At 42.9% G+C, this 23126-nt stretch overlaps 1 long non-coding RNA gene across 2 annotated transcripts in view; it reads left to right on the top strand.

The window, feature by feature from the left end:
• LOC126953670 (uncharacterized) overlaps positions 1-23126 on the top strand; it is a 28843-nt gene that overhangs the window by 634 nt on the left and 5083 nt on the right. The window contains exons 2-3 of one of the 2 annotated variants that reach the window (XR_007725293.1): positions 30-9171; positions 12368-12627. This is a non-coding gene — a long non-coding RNA (uncharacterized LOC126953670). Of the gene's footprint in view, positions 1-29; positions 9172-12367; positions 14179-23126 lie in introns of those variants that run through there. The other variant, XR_007725292.1, reaches the window with a different exon arrangement.

Consider the following 23126-nt stretch of genomic DNA (forward strand, 5'->3'; position numbering starts at 1 on the left):
CCCTTGTGATCAGTTATTTGCATTTACAGTTACACCTTCATTCAGCTAATTGCTGTCTTGATTTGAATCCAGATTCTACAATGTACTAGCTCCGAAACCTCAGGCAAGTTAAATGTTTTTGTGCTTCATTTTCCTAATCCACAAAGTGGCAATGGAAGAATTTATCTCTTTAGGTTTTGTCTTGAGGATTAAAACCGTTAATACTTAGAGCTGTGCCTGGTAAATGGTAAGCCTTTATATTAAGATCTGGACCCAATCTCCACTTTGAAGTCTATGACATAAGGCAGATGTAGGCATTCCATAAGTAACACCAACATAAAGGTATGTGGTAAATTCTAGAGGCGAAAACACTCCCAAAAGATTTTAGGTCTGATCATTTAATTTTTGGGTAATTTCTGAAAGGGCTACAGGAGAAAGTGACATTTAAATTGTGTTTGATGAATGATAGTATTTTAACTGGCCAGCCTCTTGGGGGAAGTGCATTCGGAATGGCTTGATCAAAGGCTCAAAAAGTGCAAGATGTATTTGGAAAACTGTAAGCAAGGCTTGTGTAGATGAGTTGTAGAAATATCTAGAGAAGGAAAGTCTGGCACCACATCGTGGAAACCGTAAAAACTAGCGTATTAATTAGAATGTTTTTTTTCCCTTGGCCGGGCGCGGTGGCTCAAGCCTGTAATCCCAGCACTTTGGGAGGCCGAGACGGGCGGATCACGAGGTCAGGAGATCGAGACCATCCTGGCTAACACGGTGAAACGCCGTCTCTACTAAAAATACAAAAAAACTAGCCGGGCGAGGTGGCGGGCGCCTGTAGTCCCAGCTACTCGGGAGGCTGAGGCAGGAGAATGGCGTGAACCCGGGAGGCGGAGCTTGCAGTGAGCCGAGATCCAGCCACTGCACTCCAGCCTGGGCGACAGAGCGAGACTCCGTCTCAAAAAAAAAAAAAAAAAAAAAAGAATTTTTTTTCCCTCAAGTAACAAAAAACCAATTCAAAGTGGCTGAAATAATAAGGACTGTCTCCCTCAGGTGACAGTCCTGAATAATAAGGAATTCATTATTTTACACCCCCCAGGTTGGTTAACCTGGAGGTTAACTTGGGGGCTCAGCACATTATCAACACCGCATTTTTTCCCCTGCCTTTCCACTCTGTCCCCTGGGTTGTTGGCTTCAACAAGGTCGTAATAGAAGTATCTTCTCTTTTGTCTTTATTGGAAGAGCAAAACCCCCTCGTGAACTCCCAGCTGACCAGAATTACATCATATTGACTTAAGCTTAGAATCTATATGTAAGACCACCATGTTTGGATTAGACCAGCTAACCAGTCTTTCCGGGCCTCCAAGAAACGCTTGGCCAGGGAGGAGATGAACGAATTCTGTTAGAAGGATGTTGGGGCAGAATAGAATGGGTATTGAGTGGGTAACTGTCAGGCCTCTGAGCTAAAGCTAAGCCATCATATCCCCTGTGACCTGCACCTATATGCCCAGATGGCCTGAAGTAACTGAAGAATCACAAAAGAAGTGCAAATGGCCTGTTCCTGCCTTAACTGATGACATTCCACCACAAAAGAAGTGAAAATGACCGGTCCTTGCCTTAACTGATGACATTTCACCACAAAAGAAGTGAAAATGGCCGGTTCTTGCCTTAACTGATGACATTACCTTGTGAAATTCCTTTTCCTGGCTCATCCTGGCTCAAAAAAGCTCCCTCACTGAGCACCTTGTGACCCCCACTCCTCCCCACCAGAGAACAACCCCCCTTTGACTGTAATTTTCCTTTACCTACCCAAATCCTATAAAACGGCCCCACCCTATCTCCCTTCACTGATGCTTTTCTTGAACTCAGCCTGCCTGCACCCAGGTGATTAAAAAACTTTATTGCTCACACAAAGCCTATTTGGTGGTCTCTTCACACGGACATGCATGATAGTAACCAGTAGTGCTATACCAGCCACAGTGGGCTTTATAAAGAAATTGATAGCCATTGTAGGTTCTTGTACAAGTTTTTTTTTTTTTTTTTTTGAGATGGAGTCTCACTCTGTTGCCAGGCTGCAGTGCAGTGGCGTGATCTCGGCTCACTGCAACCTCCGCCTCCCTGGTTCAAGTGATTCTCCTGCCTCAGCCTCCTGAGTAGTTGGGACTACAGACGCATGCCACCCTGCCCAGCTAACTTTTGTATTTTTAGTAGAGGTGGGGTTTCACCATGTTGGCCAGGATGATCTTGATCTCTTGACCTCGTGATCCACCCTCCTCAGCCTCCCAAAGTGTTGGGATTACAGGCGTGAGCCACCGCGCCCGGCCTGTACAAGTTTTTATCCACAACCTGTTTCTCTTCTCCTTTCTCCCAGGGCAGTCCCATTTCACATCTATGATTTCTAGTACCACCTGTATACCCAGGGCAATAAGGGATGTATTTCTAACCTAGACTTCTCCCTCAGATGACAGTCCTGGATATCTGACTATTTTCTGGACAACTCTTGGATGATCTGAAACTGAATGATTCATTCCACAAATAGTTGTGAGTATCTAGTATGTGCCAAGCACTGTTGTTTTCTTGTCCCTCACCCCCACTCCCCTCGTGTTCGTGGGGATATAGCAGTGAGAAACAAAACCAAACAACAGATTAAAACTCCTGCCTTGACAGAATTTGTATTCCAGTGGAGGAGTCATACAAACAAGAAAAGTGAGTACATTATGTGTGTTAGATACTTATAATAGCTAAGGCAAAATAAAGCAGGAAAGAAGGCTAGGTGCTGGGGCATGGGAGACCTAGCAATTTTCAGAGCAGGCTTCATTGAAAAGGTGACGTTTGAGTAAAGACATGAAGGAGGTGAAGAAATGAAAATTGATACTAATTGGCACAGCATTCCAGGTCAAGGAAGCAGCCAATTCCTAGTTCTAAGGCAGGAAGCCATGTTGGGGATGGGAGTAAGAGTGAGTGGAGCAGAGCAGCATTCGGAGATGAAGTCAGAGGCCGGGCTATGCGCCTTGTTGTAGGTCAGTGAAAGGACTTTAGGTTTTACTCTAGGGTTAAAAGTCCCTAAAGGGTTTTGCATAGAAGCTTGACATAGTTTGATTAAAAACATTTGTTTTTTCTAGTTGCTTGGTTGAGAATAGACTGAAGTGGGGCGAAGGCAGAAGCAGAGAGACCAGATAGGAAGCTGCTCCCAATAAGGCTGGTGAGAGAGTGGCTTGGATCTGGTGTAGGTGTGGTGCTCGGGCCTGAGAGGTGCGGTCAGTCAGTGCTGAGGCCATGTCCGGGGGGCAGACTGCCTTGCTTTTGGTGGAGCTTGGTTCTGGATCTGGGCCAAAAGTGGTGGGAAGATCCCAGCTCAATTTTGAAGGTAGAACAGATTGGACGTGACGTGGTACATGAGAGAAAGAAACGCATAAGAGATGAACCTAAGGTTTCTGATTAAATGTTGGACATTGTGCAGGAAAAAAATCACATAGAGGCTCTGGCAAAAAAGATAAAAAATAAAATAAAATAAAGAAAGAAATAAATAAAAATTGCATAGAGACTGTGGCTGATGTTGTCTTTTTCCAGAAAGGATTTAATTTTATTCTGGCAAGCAATTAGAGTAGGAACAGATGCCTTTTTTTTTTTTTTTTTAGGTGGAGTTTTGCTCTTGTTGCCCAGGCTGGAGTACAATGGTGCCGTCTTGGCTTACTGCAGCCTCCACTTCTCGGGTTCAAGCAATTCTCCTGTCTCAGCCTCCCAAGTAGCTGGGATTACAGGTGTGCACCACCACACCTGGCCAATTTTGTATTTTTTTAGTAGAGACTGGGTTTCACCATGTTGATCAGGCTGGTCTCGAGCTCCTGACCTCAAGTGATCCACCTGCGTCAGCTTCCCAAAGTGCTGAGATTACAGGCATGAGCCCCTGTGCTCAGCCTCAGATGACCTTTAGTCAGGGATTCAGACTTTGTGAGGGCTGATCATTTTCTGATTTGGTCTTATCCCAGAGCTAGGCCTTTCTGTTCTTTCTCAACATGAACATCTGCGATATTTAACAGGTCCCCATCTTTGGGTAACCTTAAACTCCAATTTTTGTACCCCCAGCTCTGTGAGACTGTTGAAATGTACACTTAGCATTTTAACTATTTAGCAACTGTTTGGTTTCTTGATTTCCGGTGCCCTTACAGCTTAGAATTCAGCAAATACCTCAAGGATAAAAGCCAAACAAAATGTCAGACTGGCTTCTTTATGATCCTTCTTTCTTTGAGATCTTGTCCCTTCAAGTCCCGTCAGCAGTTTTCAACTCCAATTTTTTATCTCCCCGTATCTGAAAGGTCCCTGATACCTCCAGGTCACTGCTTTCTGCTCGCCATAATGCCCTGCACAAAACTCAGCAAATGCCCTAATAAGAAAAAGCGATGGAGAAGTTCTGTATCACTTTTTGCATCTCTCTTCTTCCTGGGATCCCAGGCTCTCATGTCTTGACCATCTTGGTTGCTCTCCGGTGCCTTCAAACAGCCTGTGTAGTTTTTGTTATGTGTGCTTTTTTAAATGTTCAACTTTTATGCTTATTCCCATGAGAGGACTGGTTTAATTTAAGCTATTCAATTGTAGCCAGAGGCCATGATAAGGTTGTTGACTAGAGTACCTAGAAGAATGGAGTTGCCATTTAGTGATACAGGGAACGCTGGGGAGGAGCCGTTATTGGAGTGAGCATTAGCAGCTTGGTCTGGGGCACATCACGCTTGGAAGGCATGTTAGTCATCCAAGTGGAGAGTTTGAGTAGACAGTTGGGCATGGGAGTCTATAGTTTTACGAGATTGGTTTGGGTTAGAGAAGTGGATTTTTGAATCAACAGCCATGAGACTTGATAAGATTACCAAGGGAGTATAGAGAGATAAGGCCTTGAGTATTCCAATATTTAGAGTTTGGAAAGAAGACGAATAATCAGCAAAGGAGACTGCAAAAGAGGGTCAAAGAAATGGTAGAAAATGCAGAAAGCCTGGTCACCTGGGAGTTAAGTAATGAAAGTGTTTCAAGGAGAAGGGAGTTATCAGCTATATCTAATGCTATACATGTGCTAAGCAAGATAAGAACATTGGATCTAGAAACATAGAAGTCACTGGTAATCTGAAAAAAGGCAACTTTCATGAAGTTATAGAAGAGAAAGTTCAGTTATAATGGATCCTGAAAAGAGTGGCAGAAGAGCAATTTATGACTTAAGGAAAGAAGAAAGAAATGGGCTGGTAGTTAAAGGGAAATTGAGTCAAGAACAGGTTCAATATTTTTTAATGCGAGAATTGACTGTGTGTGTATATGTTTCTAGAAGTGATTCAGGAGAGAGGGTGGAATGGATGGTGTGGGACGGAGGGAAGAATTGGTGGAATGATGTTGGCAAAAAGGAATAGGTTCTTGTGTGTAAGTTGAGGGATTGGCCTTGCCTAGAAACATGGACAATTCATCCCTAGTAAGAAGAGGAAAGGTAGATCTATGACCACAGACATAGTCAGATAATCATTTTAAAATTCTTTAATCCATAAGTGTTTCTGATTAGCAGGCACTGTGCTAAGCACTTTACATACCTGATTTCGTTTAGTTATTATAACAATCCCAGTCTAACAATGAGGTAGATTCTGATATTATTCCCATTTAATTTGCAAGGAACTGAAATTTAGAGAAGTTGAAATAACTTACCAAAGTCATATAGCAAGCAAGTGACAGGACCAAGACTTAAGCCCTTGACTGCTGGACTGTAGAGCTTACGCAAGAAAGCGTCAGCTTATGATGTTCATTGTCCTTCCACTCCCAGATCCCCCATTTCTTGTCCCTTTTGCTTGTTCCCCCTCCCCTCATTCTCCATATCCCAATAATCACCAAGTCCTGTCCATTTTACTTCCTCAGTGTTTCTTGCTTCTGGATCCTCTTTTTTGTGTCCTTCCTATTCCTACCAGCCTTTGACCTCGTCATTCTGACCCCATGTAGTCTAAATTAAATCGTCTATGGAACCAAACAATAATCTAAGAGAAAGGCATCCTTGACCATGCTTGCTCCATAACCCACTACCTAATAAGTTCAAGTTTCTTAAACTATGCTATAAGCCTGCCACTACATGGTTACTGTGTATTTTTCTAATTTCACATCTCACTGATTTCTGTCTTGTACTTTTTTCTTAGCAGAGCTGAGTGCTTGCGGTCCTTCACTGCATGAACTATTATGTTTCCACGCTGTGTTTGTGCTTTATGATTTTTCCTTGTCTCTTTTCCTGGATTTTTCTTCTACTCCTCTTTTAAACCTCAGCTCCTGTTGTTTTCTCTAGGGAGGCATTTCTTTTTTTTTTTTGAGACAGAGTTTCACTGCTTGTCATCCAGGCTGGAGTACAATGGTGCTATCTTGGCTCACTGCAACCTCTGCCTCCCGAGTTCAAGCAGTTCTCCTGTCTCAGCCTCCCAAGTAGCTGGAATTACGGGCATGTGCCACCACACCCGGCTAATTTTGTATTTTTACTAGAGACAGGATTTCTCCATGTTGGTCAGGCTGAGCTCGAACTCCTGATCTCAGGTGATCCACCCACCTCGGCCTCCCAAAGTGCTGGGATTACAGGCGTGAGCCACAGCGCCTGGCCAGGAAGGCATTTATGATGCCTCTAACTTGGGTTCATATACTCTGCAGCCACAACGCCATCTTTTACTTGTGTTGCGGGAAGTCAGGGACCCCGAACAGGGGGACCGGCTGAAGCCCCGGCAGAAGAACATAAATTGTGAAGATTTCATGGACATTTATTAGTTCCCCAAATTAATACTTTTATAATTTCTTACACCTGTCTTTACTGTAATCTCTGAACATAAATTGTGAAGATTTCATGGCACTTATCATTTCCCAAGTGAATATCCTTGTGATTTCCTATGCCTGTCTTTACTTTAATCTCTTAATCCCATCATCTTTGTAAGCTGAGGAGGATGAATGTCGCCTCAGGACACTGTGATTGTGTCAACTGCACAAATTGTTTGTAAGGCGTGTGTGTTTGAACAATATGAAATCTGGGCATCTTAAAAAAGAACAGGATAACAGCGATGTTCAGGGAACAAGAGAGGTAACTTTGAACTGGCCGACGGTGAGCTGGATGGAACAGAGCTATATTTCTCCTTTTCTCCTCTTTCATAAGCAAAGAGGAGAAATACCGCTGAATTCTTTTTCTCAGCAAGGAACATCCCTGAGAAAGAGAATGAGCCCTGAAGGTAGGCCTATAGATGGCCCCTTTTAAGGCATCTGGTAGAAGCCGAAGGGATGAAATAAGCCCCGGTGTCCTATAGTGCTCCCAGGCTTATCAGGTGGAGGAAAATTCCCATCTAATAAATTGTGGTCAGACAGGTTATCTGCTTTCAAACCCTGTTTCCTGATAAGATGTTATCAATGACAATGCATGCCTGAAACTTCATTAGCAATTTTAATTTTTCCTTATCCGGTGGTCCTGTGATCTCATCCTGCCTCCATTTGCCTTGTGATGTTTTATTACCTTGTGAAGGATGTGATCTCTGTGACCCACACCCTGTTCGTGCACTCCCTCCCCTTTTGAAAATCACTAATAAAAACTTGCTGGTTTTACAGCTCGGGGAACGTCACGCATCCTGCCGATGTGTGATGTCTCCCCTGGACACCCAGCTTTAAATTTCTCTCTCTTGTGCTCTTTCCCTTTATTTCTCAACCCAGCTGAGACACTTAGGAAATAGAGAAGAACCCACGTTAAACATCGGGAGCGGGTTCTCCCGATATACTTGCATATGGCTTTTATAATGATTTGCTAACATGTTTGCTTCTACTAGGCCATGAGTTCCTTGAGGGTAGGGATCATGTTCTATTTGTATTTGTAGGCCTACCATATTACTTAATGTTTGGTTAGAATAGTTTTTTGAATGAGTGAATAGCAGGGGTATACAATTGATCCAAGAAAAGAAGCAGCAGCATATTTTCCATTTAAGTGTGCAAAAAGTGAGTGAAAGGCTATGGTTTCAGAAATGCTTTTAAGTGTAGGTAAATGTATTAGTCTGTTATCACATTGCTATAAAGAAATACCTAAGGCTGGGTAATTTATAAAGAAAAGCTGTTTAATTGGCTCATGGTTCTGCAGGCTGTACAGGAAGTATGGCGGCATCTGTTTCTGGAGAGGCCTCAGGAATCTCCCAGTCATGGTGGAAGGCAAAGGAGAAGTGAGGTGTCTTACATGGCAGGAGCAGGAGCAAGAGGAAGAAGGGGAGGTGCTCCATGCCTTTGAACAATCAGATCTTGGCCCGGTGCAGTGGCACACGCCTGTAATCTCAGCACTTTGGGAGGCCGAGGTGGGAAGATCCTTTGAGGTCAAGAGTTTGAAACCAGTTTGGCCAACATGGTGAAATCCTGTCTCTACTAAAATACCAAAATTAGCCGGCATGGTGGCAGGTGCCTGTAATCCCAGGTACTTGGGAGACTGAGGCAGGAGAATCACTTGAACCTGGGAGGCAGAGGTTGCAGTGAACTGAGATCACGCCACTGCACTCCAGCCTGGGTGACGGAGTGAGGCTCTGCTTCAAAGAAAACAAAACAAAACAAAATAAAAAAACCCAGATCTCGCAAGAACTGATTCACTATCCTGAGGACAGTATCAAGTAGATGGCACTAAACCATTCATGAAAAACACCTCCATGATCCAATCACCTCCCACCAGGCCCACATCCAACATTGGGAATTACACTTTGGCATGAGATTTGGGTGGGGACACAGATCCAAACCATATCGGTAAGAGAATGCAAGGGAGAACTTATGATAGTTCATTATTCAGCAGACACTAAGCACCTTCCTTGTACTGAGCAGTATTGTAAGAGCTTGGGATAGATGAAGCTTTTGTCCTACTGTAGGGAAATAGATAATAGGCAAATAAACCAAAAAAGAAAAAAAAAGAAAATTTCATGGAAAGATAAAACCTTTGGTGAAAACAAAAAAACTTTGTGGTCGTGGTGGGGGGCATGAGTGGCTGCCTTCAGTTAAGTAGCAGAAAAGCCTGAGAAGGTAACATCTAACTAGAGACCTTGTGACAAAAGAAGCAGTGAACCACGTGAAGTTCTGGGGGAGCCGCCCAGGCAGAGGGTGGTGGCTAGTGCACTGTTCCTAAGAAAGGAACAAGCTTGTATGTTTAAGGAGCGAAAGGAAGACCAGCGTGGCTAGAACATGGAACGCCAGGGAAGAGTGGTAAGACGTGAGCTTTTAGAGCATTTTGGGGAAGCTGGGGGCAAATTGGAGGGCTCTGTAGAATGGAAGAGGAGTTGGGATTATGGGGATTTTGGTTTTAAGAAAGGATATCATCTGAGTTATGTTTTAAAAAGATCACTGATTGCTATGTAAAGAATGGATTGCAAGAGGTGAAGAGTAAGATACTAGTTAGGAAGGTGCTGAGTAGGTTGAGAGACTCTGGCTTGAATTAGGGTGATAGTAGGAAAAATGGAGAAAAGGGGTGCATTTGGGAGCTTTCAGAGAATGAACTAAGTCCCTTTATTCCTACTCCTCACTGCCACTTACTAATAGTAAGTAGTGGAGGATTACAGAATGACTGCTAAGGTTATGGCTTTACTAAACTGACAGGATGATCATGTTATTTACTGCGATGCAGTCAATTGTTGGAAAGAGCAGGAAACCAAGAGTTTTATTTTGGACAGATGCTATTGGACCTCCAAATACATATGTCACACTGGCAGGTTAGAGATGTGAGTCTGAAGTTCAGTGGAACTAGAGATATAAATTTGGTACTCATGAGCACTTAGACCGCTTTACAACATTTTAAAGGAGAAGGGAAACTGATTTTGTCAAATCCAAGGGTTTCAGGAACAGTGTGTTCAACCTGGTCAGATATCACTGAGAAGTTGAGAAAGATGAGACTTGAGAAGTAATCACTGGGTTTGCCAACCTGGAAGTCATCTGTGAACTTGAAGTCACACAGATTCTGTGAAGAGGAGGGGACTGAAGCACATGTAGAGTTATTGAGGAGAGAATCTAGTTACAGAGGTAGAGTTGCAACCCTAGATTATTCTTTCCAAAGTTTTGCTCTTGTCTTAACTTCTTAGTGAAGTGCATGAAGCCTTTGGACATCTCTGAAAATGGGTAGCAGTAGAACATGAATTAATAAGCTTTTGCCACAAGGTGTCACTAATTCTTCATTAGTTTCCAGTAATCGAAATAATTGCAGCCGGGGTATCCCTTGATTAGGGAAATATTATTTTTAAAAATCACATTTACAAAGTAGGCCAACTTAGCCTGGTGTGGTGGCTTATGCCTGTAATCCCAGCACTTTGGGAGGCTGAGGCAGGCGGATCACCTGAGGTGAGGAGTTCAAGACCAGCCTGGCCAGCATGGTGAAACCCTATCTCTACAAAAATACAAAAATTAGCGAGGCATGGTGGCAGGCACCTGTAATCCCAGCTATTCGGGAGGCTGAGGCAGTAGAATTCCTTGAACCCAGGCGGCAGAGGTTGCAGTGAGCCGAGATTGTGCCATTGCACTCTAGCCTGGGGGGCAGAGAGAAAGAGACCCCGTCTCAAAACAAAAACAAAACCGAAACAAAGTAGGCCAACTAGAAGGCAGTTATTTACATGGTGGAAAGGTTTCCTTGCAAAAGATAGTCTCTAGTATGTTTAACAAATGTGCATAGCCATCAAGGGGTGCATGGAGCACTGGGATAGCAATCAGAAGACCAGAGTTCTGGGTGTAGAGTATTGGAGTTAGAGTCAGAAGCTCTGAGTTCATCTCCTGTTTTGTTCTCACTAGCTGTGTGACCTTATGCAAAATTTAAATTATTCTGTGTCTTATTTTATTGCTGTTATTTTAAAACCATAGATAGTAAATGCTGTTCTAGCCATCTCAAGCAATTACTTTTGCACACCAAAAGAGATAATGTGTGTAACAATTTAGAAAATTGTGAAGTACTATGTAAATATAAGATTTAAAAAATTTTATAAAAATTATTTATACCGAACTTTACAGCAATATAGGTATTATGTAAAGCAGTTGTATTAGTGAGAACCCTCGGTTGCATAAGGGAGAAATCTAATTTGAATTTGCTTGGCAAAAGGGCATGTTTTAAAGTTTATGGGGTGGTTCCTGTGCCTTCAGAATGGCAGCATTGTGGGTGGGCTTTAGGCGTTGCAGTAGGCAGAGATTGGAATGAGGGCAGCATGTGTACCCTTCATTCCCCTTTGCTTCTGTCTGATGCCTTGATTCTCTTTGGCCCAAACTTACTTCCTCTACCTTGTGGGGAACATTTTGATATTACGATTGTAGGGCACTTGCATGACAACATCCTATAGCTTGAGAAGGTGAGAAGCTGGGGCTGGAGAAATAGACGTAGAATTACCTTGATTTTGATGAAGCGAATATGAATTTTGAATTTATGAAAGCCATTGTCAGTTAATGCTAACCTTTTTGAAAAATAAAACTCACATGCTCTGAAACAGTTTAATATCCTTGAGTCTGCATGTCTTTGTCCACCTTTCTTTCCATTCCCTTCCCTTCCCTTCTCTCTTTCTTTTTCCCTTCCCTTCCCTTCTCCTTCCCTTCCCTTCTCCTTCCCTTCCCTTCCTTTCCCCTTCCCCTTCCCTTCCCTTCCTCTCCCCTTCCCCTTCCCCTCCCCTCTCCTCCCCTCCCCCCTTCCCCTCAGCTGTCCTCCCCTCCCCTTTCCCCTTCCTCTCGCCTCCCCTTCCCCTCCCCCCTCCCCCCTTCCCCCTTCACTTCCCCCTCCCCTTCCCCCCTTCCCCTTCCCTCCCCCTTCCCTCTCGCCTCCCCTTCCCCTCTCCCTCCCCCCCCTTCCCCTTCACTTCCCCCTCCCCTCCCCTTCCCCTTCCCTCCCCTTCCTTTCCCTTCCTCCCCCCTCCCCCTCCCCCCCTTCCCCCTTCCCCTTCCCCCCCCCTTCCCCTTCCCTTCCCTTCCCTTCCCCTTCCCTTCCCCCCCCCCCCCCCCCCCCCCCTTCCCCCTTCCCCTTCCCTTCCCTTCCCTTCCCTTCCCTTCCCTTCCCTTCCCCTTCCCTTCCCTTCCCTTCCCTTTCCCTTCCCCTTCCCTTTCTTTCCCTTCTGTTCCCCTTCCCCTTCCCCTTTCTCTTCCCTTCCCCTCCCCTTCCCCTTCCCCTCCCCCCTTCCCCTCCCCTTCCCCTTCCCTCCCCTTCCCCTTCCCCTTCCTCTTCCCTTTCCCTTCCCCTTCCCTTTCCCTTTCCGACAGGGTCTCACTCTGGCACTCAGGCTGGAGTGCAGTGATGCGAATCATGACTCACTGCAGTCTTAACCTCCTGGGCTTAAGTCATCCTCCCACCTCAGCCTCCAGAATAGCTGAGACTACAAGTAGTTGCTATTATGCCCAGCTAATTTTTCTATTTTAAACTTTATTTTGTTTCATTTTTTTCCAGTTTAAATAGTTTAAAAATTAACCGGACGTGGTATCAGGCGCCTGTAGTCCCAGCTACTCGGGAGGCTGAGGCAGGAGAATGACGTGAACCCGGGAGGCCTAGCTTGCAGTGAGCCAAGATCACACCATTGCACTCCAGCCTGGGCTACAGAGTGAGACTCTGTCTCAAAAAAAAAAAAAGTTTATTCAAGAAAAAACGGGGAGTGACCCATTCAGGAGGAAGACTCCAGAGAAACAGGGTCAGTGCTCCAAAGGTCAAAGGTAAGTTCTTAATTATAGAGGCAGAAAACAAAGACATTAACAGGATTACAAAAGTTTCTATACAAGGCTGCTTTAAGATAAAACTCTAATATATAGGACATAAATAAGACTTCTAAAGTGTGTTCTAAGAACACCTGCCAAAATTATCAAAATTATGTCCTCGTCCCTGGGATTCATTTAAACTGAAAGGGCTGGGGACTCCTGGTTTAAAGTGGCATTGACTGAAGTTGGAATTTCTTCCAATTCTAACTAAATACCCATGGCAGTGGGACAGGACATGTCCCATTTCTGTCTAGAGGAGCACAGTAGATGGAAATGGGAGGGAGCTGGGAGCTGGACATTGCAGTCTGTTTTATAGCTTGAAGAGGAGATTGGCAGGCACCCAGGTAGATAGAAAGTGAGGCCAGGGTCAGTATGATGTGCGTCTGTTGGTGGGCACCAAGTCTGGATCTATTCTATTCATTGGAGGAGGAGGTCAGGAGAAACATAAAATCTATGAAAAAATGCTGTCAAGTAGGAGGAAGGGAACACACATTTGAATAATCAGAGGAAGACAGAGCTCTAAAAATGAAACTTGTTGGTATCCCTAAAGATGCTGTTTGGTACCATCTTTGAGTACCATGCAGAGAATTCTTAAGATGCAAAAAGACGAATGTGATTGAAAAAGATGGATATTATAGGCAAAAATATTTTTTAATGCTTACCACATGCCAGCAGTGGTGTTCGGGGCTGAGGATATAATGATGAATAAAATTGTCAATTCTTGTCCTCTCAGAATCTAGTGAGGTACCAGACAAGGGAACTGGCATTTCCAATTCAGGGTGAAATGCGTGATAATAGGGTTGGCAGGGCACAATAGAAGCCCGAGGACTCTAAGCCATCCTCGGTGGTCATAGCAAGCTTCCTGCATGAAAGCTGAAGCTCAGAGCATATGAAGATGTAGGAGTTTGCCAAATGAAATGACTTGGTGGTGGAGGGCGTTTATGACCAAAGAATACCGTGTGTGAAGCCCTAGAGGTGAGAAAAAACCCAAGATGTTGTCCAGGCGCAGTAGCTCATGCCTGTAATCCCAGCACACTGGGAGGCCAAGGCAGGAAAATTGCTTGAGCCCAGAAGTTTGAGACCAGACTGGGCAACATGGTGAAACCCCATCTTTACAAAAAAATACAAAAATTAACTGGGTGTGGTGACACGTGCCTGTAGTCCCAGTTACTTGGGAGGCTGAGGCCAGAGGATCAATTGAACCTGGGAGGTAGAGGCTGCAGTGTGCTGTGATCGTGTTGCTGTACTGCAGCCTGGGTGACAGAGGGAGACCCTGTCTCCTAAAACAAATATAAATACAAAAACAAAACCCTAGAATGTTGAGGAATTGAGAGAAGTTCAATGTGTCTGAATCAGAGTGTGAGGCAGGGAATATCAAGAGATAAGTGATTAAAAAGCAATTAAAGATGAATAATAACATTCACGTCCACATTAGAGAGAATGCTGTTGAATGTCAAGCGAGGGATGTGAAGAACCACCTAAGGTATGTTCCCAGAATGCAGAGAAAAGGATTAAAAGTATTGACTCGGTGTGGGAGATGAGAGCTATCTAGGGGAGGGAAGAATGATTCAATGCAAGAATCTTAGGTATTCCTGTGGGAAAATAGAAGTAACAACCAAAGACCTAATTAAACAAGTGTTTCTTGTGCTGAAAAGAACTTGAAGATGAAGATCAAAAGAATCCACCACAGGGCTGGGTGCAGTGGCTCACGCCCATAAACCCAGCACTTTGGGAGGTGGAGGCAGGCGGATTGCTTGAGGTCAGGAGTTCGAGACCAGTCTGGCGAACATGGTGAAACCTTGTCTCTAGTAAAAATACAAAAATTAGCCAGGCGTGGTGTTGGACACCTGTAATCCCAGCTGCATGGGAGGCTGAGGCAGGAGAGAATTGCTCAAACCCAGGAGGTAGAGGTTGCAGTGAGTTGAGATTGCACCACTGTACTCCAGCCTGGGTAATAGAGCGAGACTCCATCTCAAAAAAAAAAAAAAAAAAAAAAATCCACCACATTCCAAGAAAAAAGAGTGACAACATTTTCACATTACAAAGATATAAGAAATAGACCATATGAGCATTCAGATAGAAAAAAGTAAGTTTCCTATGCAGGAACAGAAATCTCTCTGGCCATAGGCTTTTTTTTTTTTTTTTTTTTTTTTTTTGGACCACCCAAGATCAGAAGACAATGAAACCACATGTAGCAGAGTTTTCAGAGGAAAATGTTGGGAACAACCTCATGCCCAACTAAGTCTGTTGTCTTTCAAGGCAACAGTATATACTTTTAGTACCATAGACCTTCCCGTCCCTTCATTAACACATCTCAAAGATCTACTACCCGAAAGAGCAGTGAAAATGAAAATCTCAGTAATGAGGAGATCATGATCCACAGGGACTTAGGACCAGCATTGTTCATGCTGGACCCACACACAGGTATTTGGCCTCCGTGTGGTCTGGTCAGTTCTGTGGCTAGGGGCTGCGGTTTGGCCTGCAAGAAGCTCCCTGAGCTGCACCTCTTAAGGTTTCCGTCATTTCCCAGAAAGTGTATTTCTTGCACCACATGCTTTACCTCATGTTTCAGAAGAAATGTCATGATTGATGACCACATGAAACTGATTTGGCTCCAGGGTCTGTTAATATTGGCCAAACTATTTACATGGTTGACAGCCAATGCCAAGAAGAACCAAGCACTTCCCCTTTCTCAAAACCAGAGCTGTGTAGTGCATCGTATTCATCATATGCATTACCAAGAGCCTCACATGTTTTCTACGACTTTTTTTTTTTTTTTTTTTTTTTTTTTCAAAGAGATAGTCCCGCTTTGTTGCCCAGGGTCTGCTCTTGAAATCCTGGACTCAAGTAATCCTTCACCTTAGTCTCCCAAAGTGCTGGGATTACAGGCATGAGCTGCTGTGCCCAGCTGTTGTCTGCATCTTTAAGACTTCAATGTTTACTTGATTTCTCTGACTTTTAACTAGGAAAGAATAGTAAAAGGTCTAAGCAGCCACTGCGTCAAAAAGCTTCAGTTCATACTGTCCTCCACCTGGGACTTGTGAATGTCCCTGTGTTACCTATGGCTGGACTCAGTATATTCATTATGTTTATATAATGCAAATGTTTAGAAGTGAGGCTGAACTGTTTTTTAAATATTTTTTAAAATAAATATCAGAATCAGAGAAATTATCATTTCCTTTTGATCTAAGAAGTTAGTGACTCACTTTAGTAAGAGAAATGTTTTTAAAGGCACAGAAAAAAGAGTAAGAATTATAATTATATAAGAATTAAAATATTTCTGACTAGAAATATTACAATATAACTATTGCTGGGTAGTTAGCCCTCCGCCCACCTCTGAAATTACTGACTTAAACAATATATTTGGAACCTTCAGAAACAGAGCCAATAGTGTATAAACATATATATTATAAGACCTTTATTATAGGCAATTTATTGCGAGGAGTTGGCTCATGGATTGTGGTAGATGAGAAGTCCTGTAATCTGCCATCTGCAAGCTGGAGACCCAGGAAAGCTGGTGGTGTAGTTCCAGAATGAGTCGAATGGCTTGAGAACCAGGGGCACTGATGGGGTAAGCCCCAGTTGGAGTGCAGGAGAAGACTGATGTCCCAGCTCAAGTAGTCAGGCAGAGGGACCAAGTTCTACCTTGCCAGGCCTTTTGTTCTGGCCTGCAATGGACTGGGGAAGGAACACTGGGGAAAGCAACCTGCTTTACTCAGTCTATGATTCCAGTGTTAATCTCATCCAAACACCTTTACAGACATACCCAGAATAAGGTTTATCGAAGTATTTAGGCATCTTGTGGTCTAGATGTAAAACTAACGGTCACAAACAACATACATTTATTATGCTCACGGGTTCTGTGGATCTGGAATTTCAACAGGGCACAGGAGGGAGGGTTTGTCTTTATTCCCTGGTGTCTGTGACCTCAGCTCAGTAAGACCCAAGCTGGAAATGACTTGGTAGCTGAGGGCTGGAAACATCTGGAAGCTCTTTCATTCCCCTGCCTGGTGCCCGGGTTGTCATGACTTGAATACGAGGATTACTGAGCAGAGCAGTCACCAGCTTGCCCAGATTCAGAGACATGGGGACACAGACCCCAACCTCAATGAGCAGAGTAGCAGAAGAAATTTCTGGCCATACCTTCAAAAACGACCTAGTAATAACTTGCTAACGTTGGTTTTCTTTGCCTCACAGGATTTGAGATGGTGTTCTGTGTTGAACTGTGTCCCCCTACCCACTTCCAAATTCATATGTTCAAGTTCTAACCCCCACTACCTTAGAATGTGACTATTTGGAAATCGTGTATTAATTACTTAAGTTAGAATGAGGTCATACTGGAGTGGGGTGGGCCTTAAATCCAATGTAACCAGTGTCCTTATAAGAAGGGGAAATTTGGATACAGATTTGCATACTGGGAGGACACCATGTGAAGATGAAGGGAGAGGTCAGGGTAATGTTCTGTCAACCAAGGGATGCCAAAGATTGGCAGTAAAACACCAGAAGCTAGCGGGGAGGTGTAGAACAGACCCTTCCCTCACAGCCCTCAGAAGGAACCAACCAGCCTTGCCAACACCTTGATCTTGCACTTCTGGCCTTCAGAACTGCGAGACAAAAAATGTCTGTTGTTAAACTATGCAGTCTGTGGCACTTTGTTACAACAGCCCTCGCCAACAAATACAGATGATTTTAAGTATTTTTTAAATTCTTTTCATATTTTTGACAGGGAATGTATATTTCTTTAATAATGAGAGAAATAGATTTGGTTTAATTTAATGTTTTCAATTTCTTTGTTCCATAAAACATGAAAATATGCCAAAATCTTTCCATGGTTGTGTCTAGGTAATATGACTACAGGTAATTTAAAAAATCCCATCTACTGAAAATGTTTAATGAATATGTGTCACCCCTCTTATGGTAAGGAAAAGAACGCTGGAAAAGCCGCTATGGGAAGTGGAAAGAGCAGCTGCCCTGGGTCCCACTCCACTGGGGAGTAGCTCTGAGTCCGGTTCCCAGTGTGTAATGGGGGAGTCTTCCTCGGTGTTGAGAGAAACAAATGCATCTCTGCAGACACACGTGGAACCCCGGAATCCAGTGTCTGGCGCTGGGGCCTGGTGAGCTGCACTTCGCCTCCATTCTCCAGTGTGGTTTACGGCCTGTGGCTGTGATTACGAGTGGTGGTGGAAGATGTCAGTACTTTAAGATATATATATTTAAGATATCTATATATAGATATATATTATATCTATAACATATAGATTGTATATCACCTATATATAGATAATATATATAGATATAGAGTGTTTTTTATATATATTATCTATCCATCTATATGAGAGAGAGAGAGGGAGAGAGATAGAGAGAGAGACACACAGAGACAGAGTCTTGCTCTGTCGCCCAGGCTTGAGTACAGGGGTGTGATCATAGTTCATTGCAGCTTTAAACTCCCTGGGCTCATGCAATCCTCCCACCTCAGCCTCTTGAGTATCTGGGGCCACAGGAGCACACCACCATGCCTGGCTGATTTATTTATTTATTATTTATTTTGTAGAGACAAGGTCTCCCTTATGTTGCCCAGGCTGGCCTCAAACTCCTGGGCTCAAGTAATCCTCCTACCTTGGCCTCCTGAACTGCTAGGGTGACAGGCATGAGCCACCATGCCTGTCTGTGAAAAATATTTCAACCACAATCATGTCTCTTTTCATGCTAACTTACCTTGTTGAATGGCCCTGGAGTGGTCATGGGGATTTTAGGACTAGGCTAAGGGAAAGCTGACTTATGGATATATTTAGTTTGATTTCAGTGAATGTCTTAGTCCATTTCGGCTGTTATAGCAAAATCCCATAAACTGGGTGGCTTATAACAACAGAAATTTACTTCTCACAGTTCTGGAGGCTGGGAAGTCCAAGATCATAGCACCAGCAGATTTGGTGTCTGATGAGGGCCCCTTTCCTGGTTACAGATAGCACTCTCTGTCTATGTCCTCATGTGGTGGAAGAGGTGAGGGGTTTTTCTTAGGCCTCTTCCATAGGGCACTAATCCCACTCATGAGGGCCCCAGCCTCATGACCTCATCTTCCCCCCAAATGCCCTACCTCTTAATACCATCACCTTAGGGGTTAGGATTTCAACCTAGGAATCTTGAGGGAACCCAAACATCCAGGCCATAGCAATGAGATTTACTTATGTGCTTTGCAGTCACTTCCTTGAGTAGGTAAGTTTTTCGTAACTATCCTGGGGTAGGAGGGGCTTTCAAAGATAGTCCTGCTGGCCACGGTGCCTACTCACCAGGCTTGTGACATGTACTATGAGAAGAACACTTTTTGCAGAGCCTAATATTGGCAGTATGTAGGTAGTAGAGGAACATTTGAAATATATAAAACCAGCAGTCTGCAGATATTTTTCCAGATTATATAGCTCCTGTATGAAAAACACTTGACAGAGATTTCTCCAAATTTGACAATAATTCTAAAAATTTACATGACATTACAATAATGAGTTGAGAAGCTGAAATAAATTATTCTAAGCTATTAATGTTGGAAAGAACTCCAAATTTTAGCCAAATTAAAGGAAAAACCTTTATTCTCAATAGAGAAAATAATTTTAAATCTTTATTTTTTAGGAAAAAAGTCTTTTAAGAGAGCATGCAACTAAAAAAGATAGGAAAGGAAACACTACCGAAATGTCCCAGACAGTTAGTAAAAATGTTATTTCATATTTTGGTGAAAAATTTTGTTTGCCGTATTTGTCAGCCTTATTAAATTTATGCTTTATGTTTTTTTATTCTAGATACATATTTGTGTTTATGATTAAATTTGCATTTGTAAGGTTGCCTTCTTTTTCTTGTAGAGAGCCTCCAAAATTATAAAAACACAGGGCCCCTCAAAATCTGAGTCTGACCTGAAGGAGCCTAGCTTTCAAATCGATCCTTGTTTTCCCACAAAGTTGTTATTTGAGTCTGATGCTACTAGTTAGAATTATAAGTTCTCTGTTTTTCCATTTCCTACAGAAGAACTCAGATTCAGAAAAGCTATTTACCAATCATTTCCTTTTAACCTAAAAGGTTTCAGTGACTCTCTCTATCAAGAGTTTGAGGGTGCGGCCGGGCGCGGTGGCTCAAGCCTGTAATCCCAGCACTTTGGGAGGCCGAGGCGGGTGGGTCACGAGGTCAGGTGATCGAGACTATCCTGGCTAACATGGTGAAACCCCGTCTCTACTAAAAATACAAAAAACTAGCCGGGCGTGGTGGCGGGCGCCTGTAGTCTCAACTACTTGGGAGGCTGAGGCGGGAGAATGGCGTGAATCCGGGAGGCGGAGCTTGCAGTGAGCCGAGATCACGCCACTGCACTCCAGCCTGGGAGACACAGTGAGACTCCGTCTCAAAAAAAAAAAAAAAAAAAAAAAAAGAGTTTGAGGGTGCATGCTGTTTACCTAGTCAGAGCAAAACCGTGATTCAGAGTATGAGAAAATGGCTCTCCTTTTCCTAGGAAGTTTTCAATATAAAAACATGCTGTGCTTTTGAATGAAAAGTAAAATTTAAAGCCAATGGATGGAAATTTATTGTAAGAAGATATAAAAAACCCCTAGCTGTTTCTGTTCTTGAAAATAAGAGTTGTTTTTTCACAGGGTCTAAGACTTGAATACATTTTTTCGAAATGAATTTGGCCTGTTGTATTAAGGCCTGTGATAATACGATTTCATTCTGTGGTGCAACTCCGTGACTACCTTCCTTCTGTAGCCACTGTGCTTTGGTGTTTTAAAGTTAAAAAACTCAGGAAAAGATAGTCCTGGCTCATAAAATGACGTTTGCATATATGGGGTTTTAATTTGAAGCCGGGGTTTCTTTGCCTTTATCTCTGATCAAAGATAAGCTTCACTTATTTTGCTGAACCTATTCTGTGGTTTCAAAAATATTTCCTGTTGTAAAATATAACAGATCTATTACAGAAAGAACATAAAGTAAGTATCCAGCCTAGAATAATTGTCCCCTTTCCCCTGTGCTGGGATGGAAAAAAAGAAAAGAGCGTGTCTTCAGAATACAGTAGCCTTATGTTAAAATGTCAACTCCATCGTTCATTAGTTGTGTGACCTTGGGCAAGTTACTTAGTCTTCTCATCTGTTAAATCTTGGGTATTAATATTCATCTTGTGAAGTTGTGAAAATTGCATGATAAATTAAAAACAAGAAAACAACCAAAAAACCTTTTCCCATCTAGTTATAGTACCTGGCACAAAAAGGAACTAAGCAAACACTTAAAATACGAGAAAGATAAGGCCTTAAGCCTGCTCCTGAGGAATGTGGAATCTGGAAGATGGCAGAAGAGAAGGATCAAAGGGGAGGGGTTAAATTATGGAGCCTTTGAAGTTGGTGAATTTTGAAGGAAGTGGTGGAAAGAAGTTGAGTGATTCTAGTTTGGAGAAAGTTTTATATAAAGTTGAGCTGTAAGGGATAAATTACATGTAGGGGACCACTGTTATATTTTCTTGGTTGAATTAAAGAGTATAAGTACATTTATTTCTTTATTCTTTCATTAATTCAACAAACATGTAGTGAATGGTTAACATGTGCCAGGAAGCGTTTTTAGTACTGGAGAATACGAAGAGAAAGGAGACCCATTTCTTACCCTTAAAGAAGTTATAGTCTACTGGGAGGAGAGAAACAGGAAAAAATGGAAGATATTAAAATGTGGGGTACAAAAGAGAAAGGGAGGGAGGTGGGGTCTGTGAGTGCTTTAGGTGTCAGAGGTAATTCTGGAGACGAGGTGTCTGCATGGCTGCGAAGGTCTGGTGGCAGGGTGTGAGGACTGCGTAGACATTCTAGGTAGGGAACTGGAATGAACGAAGGCCCAGGTGTACATCAGCTTTGCACATGTGTGGGAGCTGCTCCAGGGTAACAGCATGCGGGATCAGTGAGGGAGGGCTGGCTTGCATGCACCTGCACAAGCCTGTGAGGGGCCACATTGGGGAATAATGACAGTGGCTGTGGCAGTGACTCCAAGAACAAATAGATGTACCCTAGGGCAGGAGTCCCCGATGCCTGGGCCACGGACCAGGTACAGGGTACTGCTGCTCTAGGGGAAGGTCTGAAAGACCAGGTGAAAGGGTGGGATTTGAAAATTTTGGGAAACATGTTGAAGGTGGGGTTTGGAATATGAGGCTTCCAATTGTATATACTGTTCAAACTGCATGGGACTTTGGGCCCAGGAGTTCAAGACCAGCCTAAGCAACATGGCAAAACCCTGTCTGTACAAAAAATACAAAAAAAGTAGCCGGGCATGGTGGCATACCCCTGTAGTCCCAGCTACTCGGTAGGCTGAGGTTGGAGAATTACCTGAGCCTGGGAGGTTGAGACTGCAGTATATGCCAGATTGAGACTGTTTAAAAAAAATGTGTGAGGAAGACAGCTGAGGCAAGGATATTAAGTAAGAAGATGGTTTATAAGCCTGGCCATTTGAAAATATAGGCTTAGACCAGTAGATTACAATTTAAATTTTACCTTTTTATTTTCCAACTCTTTAATCTCTAGGAGTAACTGGAAATTTTCAGAAGTTACTATCTCTGCTATGGGGATAGATAGTCAGACACCCATGTTCACAAATTACTCTTGAAACTTGATGCAAGCAACCTGTTTAAAAACTGATGTAATGAGAGGAATTTCATGGATGCAAATGAACACCTGTGAAAATTCTTAGGCAAGAACTGCTTCATTTAGCAGCACCAGGTTAGCAGTTTGAGAGAGGATCTTTTTTGGGTCTACATGCCCAAATTTACAGATTGTTTTGATACTTGAATCTGCCATAATGTTTGTTGAATAAATAATCTCTATCTTTGAGGGAGTTACTGAAATTTTTTATAATCAAAATCCTGAAAGGAATACATTTAGATTGTATGCATCTCAGTGTACTCTGAGGCCTGTGGATATTTGCTGTTCTTTTTAAAGAATTTAGGCATCTTAAACTCTTGGCATATAAAATTATTCTTAGGAACTATATGGATGTAATTCAAGTGTAATACCACCTATACATTTGCCAGAAATCACAGATATAAATATATATATACATATATATGTGTATATATACTTTTTCGCATTTCCAGTAACAATGAAAATCCTATAACTTTTTGCTACAGATGAAAATAACTGGGATCATGAATGAAATGACCAGATGGTTGCCCTATCACCTAACAGTGAAGGTATCCCCACTTGACATGTTTCTGGTTTCTTAAGACTTTAATATATTGTTCTTAACATTTATTTGGGCTGTATTTGCATTTTTGGAAGCTGACCAGTTTCTACACATATCTAAATGCCTCTATTTGAAGATAGAGCAATAGAAATTGTCCCATCTAAAGAAGAAGGAGGAGGAGGAGGAGGAGGAGGAGAAAAGGGAGTGAGAAACGTAGGGAACCTCAGGAATGTGTGGCACAATATTTAAAAAGCTGACGTTATGGAGAGTTAAAG

Source organism: Macaca thibetana, chromosome 4 (assembly GCF_024542745.1).
Source record: "Macaca thibetana thibetana isolate TM-01 chromosome 4, ASM2454274v1, whole genome shotgun sequence".
Taxonomy (NCBI): Eukaryota; Metazoa; Chordata; class Mammalia; order Primates; family Cercopithecidae; genus Macaca; species Macaca thibetana.